Here is a 10,818-nt window from a genome sequence, read left to right as displayed (position 1 = left end):
TTTAAGAAGAAGTGGTATACATATACATAATGTAATACTATGCAGCCATAAAAAAGAACAAAATTATGCCACTTACAGAAACATGGATGGAACTAGAGACTTGGATCCCATGCTGCTGTTTCTGTGGTGTAGGCCATCAGCCACAGCTCTGATTAGACCCCGAGCTTGGTAAACACCATATGCCACAAGTGTGGCCCTAAAAAAGACAAAAAAAAAAAAGACAAATACCATATGATAGTACTTATATCTGGAATCCAATATATGGCACAAATGTACCTATCTACAGAAAGGAAACAAACTTGTGGACTTGGAGAACAGATTTGTGGTTGCCAAGTGGGAGGGGGAGGGAGTGGGATGAACTGGGAGTTTAGAGTTTGTAGATGCAAACCATTGCATTTGAAGTGGATAGACAATGAGATCTTCCAGGAAACAGTATCTGAACACTTGTGTGTGCTCCTGCTTCACCCTGAATTTGAACTTGAACTTGAACTAACCCCCCAAGAATTTTCTCCTAATTCTTCCTATAGAAGACCTACCTAGTCTTCATAAAGTCTATTTAAAAATGTCATCACATCTTCCTCAAAGACTTTCCTGATCCTTCAGTATTTCATTCTTCATTCCCCTATGGCTTTATAGTACTTTAAATTCTTAGTTATAATACTTGCCACATTCAACTTGTTTAAACCTAGCAGACACTAAGTATCTGGTACATACAAGGCCCTTTTCTGGGACCATAATTATAGATATTAAACTCATAGTACAAAACACAGTATTGAATAGGGATAGCCAAAACATGGATTCTTGCTACATACTGCACAGGTTCAATACCAGTTCTGATTGAAATCAATATGGAGCCTCTGGAAAGTTATCTACTTACATTCCATAAGTCTTACCCTTGTCATCTGTAAAATATGAATAAAATTTTTATCTTTTTTTAGCCTTGTATTAAGAGTCAAATAAATGAGACAATTCCTTTGCTTACACAAGTCAGTAATCAAACTTTTTGGTGAAATGAATTGGAATTGAACATCCATTCACGAGGAGGGTGACGGAAAGACTGGTGGGTCTAGTGCCAGGGCTCTTCTTAGACATTAGAATAACAGTATTTCTTGCTCAACTCTCCAAGTCAGTGGGTAGAGTGTGTGGAAGTAGTAAACTCCTGAAATTTGGACAGTGTGTATATATCACAACCACCCACTCACAGTTACCACAGATATCTCACTTTCTTTTTTCTGTCACCTTAAGAACCAGAGCACAAGAAAATTTGTGGGTTTTTTTTGTGCAGTCAAAAAAAGACCTGATGGCATGCACTTGTTGCATTTTTTTATTTTTTCCATTCTGTGTACATTCATGTAACCAGTGGATCCAGTCTTGTGTGTGTGTTTGCGTGTAACATCATCACAGTTAATATAACCATGCTGCATAGCATAGGGAAGAGGGTCCAATCTCTTGTGTTAGAACATGATGGAAGATAGCATTTAAAAAAGAAGGTATGTGCATGATGCGTGTGAAGAGTGTGGCTAGGTCACTCTTCTGTACAGCAAGAATTGAAGGAACATTTTAAATCAACTATACTCCAATAAAACTTTTAAAAATAAAAAAATGAGATACAGATACATCAACTCCAAAATGATTCTTCCTCCTTGAACTTTGAGTTTTTCCTACTTAGCTCCTTGATACTGCTGAAAACTCAGCTGTGCTTTTCAGAAACAGTCTACTTGGTTTCTTATCCTCATATATATTCTTGTCCTTTCTACTCTAAGTGTTCAGTCATGTAGAGAGCTTTGGAATCAAACAGGTCCAGGCTGCCAACAATTCTATTCCCACGTGGCTGGTCCTAAACTATCTTCTGCTAAAATCAGCCACTCCCCTTTCAGCATTTCTTTAATCTTGTTTTTGGCCTTATTGTTGCCCATGCCATCCAGGTCTACCAGATGAGCAATGTCTGCACTTTACATTTATCCATGATTCACTCTGACAGTCAAGTCCTAGTTATTCTTTTTCTTCAGTGTCTGGCATCCACTCTTTCTGCTCTAATTTCACTGCCATAATTGTACATATACTCATTTGTTGCAAAAGCATCCAGGCTTGTCTTACTGCTTCTAACCTTGCCCCTCTAGAATCTACCATCGAGAAGCCATGGAAATAATTTTAAAACACAAACCAGATCACATCATCTCCATGTTAAGATTCTTCCAATCTCCTATCTCAGAACAAAAGTTAAAATTCTTTAAATGTCCCTCAAGACCCTATGTGATGTATTCCCCCTCAATTATCCCTTTTCCCATTACATCCTCTAACAATTTTCCCCTTAACTCACTCTACTCCAACCACACATACTTGAACATGTGTGCTCCCTGCTCAGAACCTTTCCACTTGCAAGTTCTCCATTCCTGGAATTATCTTTCCCCAGATATCTACCAAGCCTAATCTTATATTTCATTCAAGTCTCTGCTCAAATGTTACTTCCTCTGAGAATACATGCTGCCTTATTATTTATTATTAATTTTAAATTTATTAAAATTAAAAATTAAATTTATTATTAATTTTCTTTCACGATCATAAAAAATTATCACACACTTAGCAACTTAAAACACCACAAATTTACTACCTCACAGTTCTAGAGGTCAGAAATTTGCTAGGGATCTGACTGAACTAAAATCAAGATGTCAGCAGGATTATATTTATATTTAGAAATAATCCATTTCCTTCCCTTCTCAGCTTCTAGAGGCCATCCACATTCCTTGGCTCATGGTTCTCCTCCTCCATATCCAAAGCCAGCACTGTTGTACCTTTCTGCACCTTTTTTTCATAGTAACATTTCCCTCTTTCTGACTCTTCTAACTCTCTCTCTTCCTCTTTTAAGGATCCTTGTAATTACGCTGATACCACCTAGGAAATCCAAAATAAACTTTATGTTAAGGTCAGTTAACTAGCAACCTTAATTCTACCTGAAAATTTAATTATCCTTTGCCATGTAAATTAACGTATTTATGGATTTTGAAAATTAGCATGTGGACATTATGGGGGGTCCAGCATTCTTCCTACCACATTATCTGTACCACAGCACTGCTTTATTTTAAATTCATGGTACTCATCAATACCTGATATATTATATATAACACGTGCATTTTCTAATTAAACATGCATATAATCAAAATAATCAAATAGTTCTATGATGCTTGTTAAAACATTTCTCCTTCCTCAGAGACAATCATTTTCAACCTTTTTAACTGATTATTTTTGGTTTTGACTCCAATAACTCTAAACTAAATAACATGCTTATATTGCTACTCCTTCTTCTATCTTCTATAGAAGATGAGACTCTAGCTCTCATTTCCTCCTCTATATCCATTCACCCAAGTCCTGCATATATACATTCATGCATGTTTACTGCCTTCACATTATTTCAATAAATGCATAGATACTTTTGCTTATGAGAGTAAGATTCAATGTTTATGTTGCTAGAATTTATGGCTGATCCATATCATGGTTATGTAATTTTATGTATCCTTTCCATATTCATTTGTTTGGGTATTTGTTTAGTAGATTCTTTCCACTAGAAAAGTAAGCTCCATGTCTGTTTAATTTGCTACTATATCCCTGGTACCAAGAATTGTGTCAGCAACACTAAGGGTAAATTATAAGCATTTGTTCATTACCAACTATGTACTTAGTTTATATTTGGGCTCTTGTACTGGAACTTTGCCAAAACCTATCAGGGCCTTCAACAATGAGTTATGCCTGTGATTTTCAAATAATTCATGTCATTGACCCCTTTCAGGATTGTTAGAATCCCAGTAGAACTAGCAGATAAAATCAAAGTTTTAAGATTAATGTGAGATTAGAAGGTCAAAATAAGCAGTTTGTAGGTAAATGTTTAAAAATCAGAATATTTTCTCAGGTCAGTCTCCCAAAACAATAGAAATTAGAGCAAAAATAAACCCATGGGACCTAATCAAACTGAAAAGCTTTTGCACAGCAAAGGAAACCCAAAAGAAAACAAAAAGCAACTTACAGAATGGGAGAAAACAGTTTCAAATGATGCAACAGAGAAGGGCTTAATCGCTAGAATATATAAGCAACTTATACAACCCAACAGCAAAAAAACCAATCAATCAATGGAAAAGTGGGCAAAAGACCTGAATAGACATTTCTCCAAAGAAGATATACAGATGGCCAGCAAACACATGAAAAAATGCTCAACATCACTGATCAAAAGAGAAATGCAAATCAAAACTACCATGAGATACCACCTCACACCAGTCAGAATGGCCATCATTAATAAGTCCACAAATAACAAGTGCTGGAGGGGCTATGGAGAAAAGGGAACCCTCCTGCACTGTTGGTGGAAATGAAACTGGTACAGCCACTATGGAGAACAGTTTGGAGATACCTTAGACATCTATACATAGAACTTCCATATGACCTTGCAATCCCACTCTTGGGCATCTATCCGGACAAGACTCTACTTAAAAGAGACACATGCACCCGCATGTTCATTGCAGCACTATTCACAATAGCCAGGACATGGAAACAACCCAAATGCCCATCAACAGATGATTGGATTCGGAAGAAGTGGTATATATACACAATGGAATACTACTCAGCCATAAAAAAGAATGACATAATGCCATTTGCAGCAACATGGATGGAACTAGAGACTCTCATCTTGAGTGAAATGAGCCAGAAAGACAAAGACAAATACCATATGATATCACTTATAACTGGAATCGAATGAACAAATGAACATTTCCTCAGTAAAGGAAATCATGGACTTGGAGAAAAGACTTGTGGCTGCCTGATGGGAGAGGGAGGGAGTGGGAGGGATCTGGAGCTTGGGCTTATCAGACACAACTTAGAATAGATTTACAAGGAGATCCTGCTGAGTAGCATTGAGAACTTTGTCTAGATACTCATATTGCAACAGAACAAAGGGTTTGGGGAAAAATGTATAAATGTAAGGATAACTTGATCCCCTTGCTGTACAGTGGGAAAATAAAATAAAATATATTAAAAAAAATCAGCTCTCTGAAGAGAAAAAGAAGCCCCAGATTATGGCATTTGTTGATTTTCATGGTGTAAATAGTCTCACTATGGCTTACTTCAAACTACCAACATGATGTCAGTGAATATGGATTTGGGAAGGAATGTGTAAAATGTGCTCTCAGGATTCACGTTGGCTCCAGGACCCCATTGGTTGAAATAGTCTAGTATCTCCCTCTCACCTTTCTCTCCCAATTCTCTCCTACAATTACACCCCTACCGGATCCCTAAGGTTATCTCGAACATAGCCTAAATATACATGGGTGAATATGACATCTGTAGGGTATAGATGGGAACATTGAGGCCAAAAGAAAGGCATGAAGTCAAGACTCCTAATGTTTATTCTAATGCTCTCTCTACTGCATTATGCTGCAAATAGCCTAATTGTTCTCCCATTCACCTGCCGCATACACTATTCCATTGGCATTCTGCCAATAGATTTGGCTCTAAAATATTTTTTCACCAGAAACACGTCCAAGGTTCACTCTAAAACCTTCTATAGCTCCCATAGAATCCTAAAAGGTCAGGTTTAGGCATCTTGGTTTGGTTTTCAGTACCATCCACAATCTGGTTAAGCTTTTCCTCTCCCCACTCTTCTACATATGCATGCCAAGTTAAGTTTAACTTACTTTTTCCCTCTTCACCACAATTCTTGTTCTTTCTTCCTCTGGGTTTTGTCTTTCTCTCTCTCTCTCCAGCTTATCCGGAATTCCTTCCCCATCCTATTTGCCTAGCCAATACTAAACAAAATCAGGTCCCAGTCTACTTTCCAGCTCCTCTCAGAAGTTTTCTTGGACTGCTGAAGTCCAAGTCCATGGGGTTTGTTACTACCTCTGTACTCCTATTGTACAAATGAGTTTCCATCATTCTCTTATCCTTTAGTATGTGAGACCTGTTACTGTTAGTTTGCTTTTAAATACATCACTCCCTTTGTATATGTATATTGAATCACTTTGCTATATACCTGAAACTAACACAACATTGTAAATCAATTATACTCGATATAAAATAAAAACTATACTAAATGTACATCTTTCTCTGTTTTTATGTTTCTTTGAGTTAATATCTTTATGTGTATATCTGTGTGTTTACATGCTTATATGCATGTATTATCTGCTTCTGTTCTGCATGGATGTATGGATTTGTGTTTCAATCTTTGTTTCTCTGTCTATGTGCATGTTTGTGTATATCTGTGTATCTGTATAACTTTTGTGTGTGTCTGTGTGCTGTGTACCTCTGCATGTATATTTCATGTGTCATGTGTCAGTGTGCTAATATTTTATGTTTATGGCCATTATTTATACATATGTATATCTGTATGTATATGTGTTCATGTATATATGTGCATCTATGTTTATATGTGGTATTTGTGGGTTTATGAGTTTGTGTGTATGCATGTTCTCAAGTAGGAACTGTACAGATTTCTTTTTGCACCACTGCTTACCCCCAGCTCAGCCAAGCCCAAGGTACATATGCATATAGGAGGTCTCACACTGATTAAATGTCCCAACCTGCTCTTTCAACCTTTTTTAGGAAGATGGGTTATGGAGGTAGAGTTAGGCACAAAGTCACAATGACCTCTGGATACTGGGCCATATGCATTCTATAATTGCAGCAAGCACTGGGTTCTAAGTTAAGGAAAAGGTGAACTCCCTGGATTAAAATGACTATGCATCTCCCTTTCCTCTCTTCTACTATTGCATCTTTCCTGGTTCAGCTTAAGTGTAGTCCTTGTGAATGGAGAAGAAAGGAGACAAACCAACTTAAATTAGAAATTTCCCTTCAGACACTTACCAGCTGTGTGACTGTGGGCCAATCCTTTGGTGTCTGTAGACCTCAGTTTCCTCAAGCAGATAAAAAGGTAAGACCTAAGGAAAATGACCCCAGCCCAGAGTATGTGTTCTATGAATAATAGTTTTCCTTTGGGATAAAGAAGTGAATAATATCACTTTTTCTGGGAAATCTTTCCACACTACTCACTAGATGTCTGAACCACAAGCTTTAAAGTTCTATTAATAATCCACCTTATATCACTGTGTACATATTTTTGTACATTGGTGTTTACATTGTGTGTGCCTGTGGTGTCCATACTATGTATCTTGACTCTATCTGTACTAAAATCTTGTTCAACCAGAGATCATGTCTACCATTTCTTCTGTCCCCCTTATAATATCCAGAGAAAAGATCTGAAAATACTTCCTAAGTGGTCATTAAAGGTGCAAATAAAGTAGAATATTGTTCTGATTAATAATATAATTTTTGGAGACACACACATATGGGATTGGAACTTGTCTAGGTAGTTTCACTATTCTGGGCCTCAGTCTCATTTGTAAAATGCTGATCTATGCAATTCATCCCTCAAAAAATATTTATTGAGTGTCTATTATACGTCAGGCACTCTTCTGGGCAATGGGGATATAGCAGCAAACATGAAATACAGATTTTCCTGCCTTCATAGGGCTCATATTCTAGAATGTAAGACAGATAACAAAGAAATAAACCAGTAAATGTACAATATGCCAAGTAATGATGAGTTCTACAAATAATAAGAATGACAGCATAATAACAAAGAGTGACAGAAGAGATAGAAGTGTAAGTACAATAATACCCACCTGAGGGGTTGTAAGTACCAAATGAAACAATCTACACTAAGTACTCAGTACAGTGCCTGGAAGAGTAAATGATTAAGAAATAGTAGCTGTCATACTATAAAAATCTTAGAGGAAAAACATAGGCCAAACACACTCTGACATAAACCACAGCAACATCTTCTCAGAACCTCCTAGAGTAATAACAATAAAAACAAAAATAAACAAATAGGACTTAATTAAACTTAAAAGTTTCTGCACAGCAAAGCAAACCCTAAACAAACAAACAAAAAAAGACAACCCACAGAATGGGAGAAAATATTTCCAAATGAAACGACTGACAAGGGATTAATATCCAAAATTTATAAACTTTCCACGGCTCAATACCAAAAACACAAATATCAAAAAATGGGCAGAAGATCTAAACAGACAATTCTCCAAAGAATTCATACAGATGGCCAAAAAACACATGAAAAGATGTCCAACATCACTAATTATTAGAGAAATGCAAATCAAAACCACTATGAGGCACCACCTTGTTTTTTATAATGATTTTCATTTTTTCCATTATAGCCAGCTTACAGTGTTCTGTCAATTTTCTGCTGTGCATCAAGGTGACCAAGGTACAGATACATGTATACATTCTTTTTTCTCGCATTATCATGCTCCATCATAAGTGACTAGACATAGTTCTCAGTGCTATACAGCAGCAGCTCGTTACTTATCCATCCCAAAGGCAATAGTTTGCACCTATTAACCCCAAATTCCCAACCCATCCCATTCCTTCCGACTCCCCCTTGGCAACCACAAGTCTGTTCTCCATGTCCATGATTTTCTTTTCTGTGGAAAGGTTCATTTGTGCCCTATATTAGATTCCAGATATAAGTGATAACATATGGTATTTGTCTTTCACTGGCCAGAATGGCTATCATCAAAAAGTCTACAAACAATAAATGCTGAAAAGCGTGTGGAGAAAAGGGAACACTCTTACACAGTTGGTGGGAATGTAAATTGGTGCAACCGCTGTGGAAAACTAAAAATAGAATTACCATTTGATCCAGCAATCCCACTCCTGGGCATCTATCCAGAGAAAACCATGACTTGAAAAGATACATGTACTCCATTGTTTATTGCAGCAGTATATACAATGGAAATGTCCATTGACAGAGGAGTGGATCAAGAAGATGTGGTACAAATACACAATGGAATTACACTCAGCCATTAAAAAGAAAGCAATAATGACATTTTTAGCAACATGGATGGACCTAGAAATTATCATGCTAAGTGAAGTCAGTCAGACAGCAAGACACCAATATGTCTCAAGATGCCAATATGCTATCACCTGCAAGTGGAATCTGAAAAAAGGACACAATGAACTTCTTGAAGAATAGATACTGACTCACAGACTTTGAAAAACTTACGGTTTCCAAATGAGACAGGTTGAGGGGTGGGAGGAAGTACTGGGGGTTTGGGGTGGAAATACTATAAAATTGGATCGTGATGATCATCGTACAACTATAAATGTAATAAAATTCATTGAGTAATTTAAAAAAGAGTTGGAAAAAATGTTGACATAAAGGGAAAAATAAATAGTAGCTGTCATTATTATAGTAGTTATTATATTATAGAGCAGTTTAGTTTTTAAGATCAGAAAAGATACAAGTATCAAGACTAAGAGCACTCATGTTACACTTGGGGAAGCTAAGGTTCAGAGCCATTTAACTTGCCTAAAGTTTCGGAATGAAGTATATTCAGAGCCACTCCTGTCTCTGGGCTTCCTAACTTCCCCTTCAATGTTCTTGCTCAACAGGTTTACTAAGTGCACTGCAGGACTTGAAGTCTTTGCCAGAGAAATGCTGTGCATGCTCTCAAAGGCATTGCTTTATCTTCAGATCCATGAGATCCTAACAAGAGGCAAGAAGTAGTTTAAAAAATGCAGTCACCAGGCCAGAAAGAAATTGACACCTGTCCAATGAGGCATGGGCTTTCCAGCTCTTCTTCAAGAAAGACTATATAATGGAGGGTGTGGAGAGGGAGTGTGTGAGGGGGTGTGTGTGAATGGTAGTAGCAGTGGTGGGGGGTTGGCTGGAAAATACAAAAGATGGAGTCTCCAAAGTTTGGAGTTACCTGAGTGAGGCCCAGAAGAAAAGAATGACTAGAAATTCCAGTGAGGTAGATTGAAGGAAATAACTAAAAACCAAGGGACATCCAGACAAGGGGGATTGAATCTGGAATGCAAGGGGGCTTGACAGAATGCCATGTGATAATCAAAGGGTCTGAAATACTGGAATATCCTCTTAGCCCTTTCATAGACCCAGTATCAGCTACATGTAACCATCCCTTGACAAGAGTATAGAGGAGATAATGTCTCTCTTTGGAGTCCCACTCCCCCTCTGTTCAAAGCTCACTCCTCTCCAACCAAGGCCTCTCTATCCCCCTAAAAAGAAAGCTAGATTTAGAAGTTACTTTTACTTCAGTATGAATTTGTTGAATGTATTTTTCCTTTTAGAAGTGTTTATATTTTCAAAGTTTAGTAGATTGTTGGCATTGCCAAACCTAGATGTAGACCTCTGGTGGACTTAGAGTCACTCTGGAGCCTGTGAGAAAAATCAATTAAGCTTCCTAGAATGCTTAATATCCATCTCTGATAGGTCAGGGGTATGTACCAATGGAAAGCCACTGAAAAGTTTGACCTAATTGAGGATACCAATGTCAGACCAATTAGAAAGTACACTAGATTCTAGACTTAACTTTCCCATAAATGAAATAAATAGCAGATTCCTTGTGAGCAGTAATGGGAATTAATGGGAACACTTACCACCAAATAAGCAGAGCTATTGGAGAAAGTAATTCAAAGAGCTTTTTCCATATGAGATATGAGAGTATATTCCCCCATAACAGCCTTATTTGTTGGTTTACCAATTATTTAAACAAAGAAATAAACCAGTAAATGTACAATATGCCAAGTAAATTTTTATATTATTATATAAAAAAGCTCTTTTATAAACTTAATCTCTTGTACTCTGAAGCCCATAGGTACCCACCTCCACCTCTGGTTATTTACATAGACTGAACAGATAGGGATTGACAACATGACTGCTGAATATTGCCTAGGCCAGCAAAGTTGATCTCTTCTACCTGGATCCGACAGAAAGAAAAATACCCCCATAGTGGAAAGGGATAC

Source organism: Sus scrofa, chromosome X (assembly GCF_000003025.6).
Source record: "Sus scrofa isolate TJ Tabasco breed Duroc chromosome X, Sscrofa11.1, whole genome shotgun sequence".
NCBI classification, from domain to species: Eukaryota; Metazoa; Chordata; class Mammalia; order Artiodactyla; family Suidae; genus Sus; species Sus scrofa.
This window is presented reverse-complemented; position numbering follows the sequence as displayed.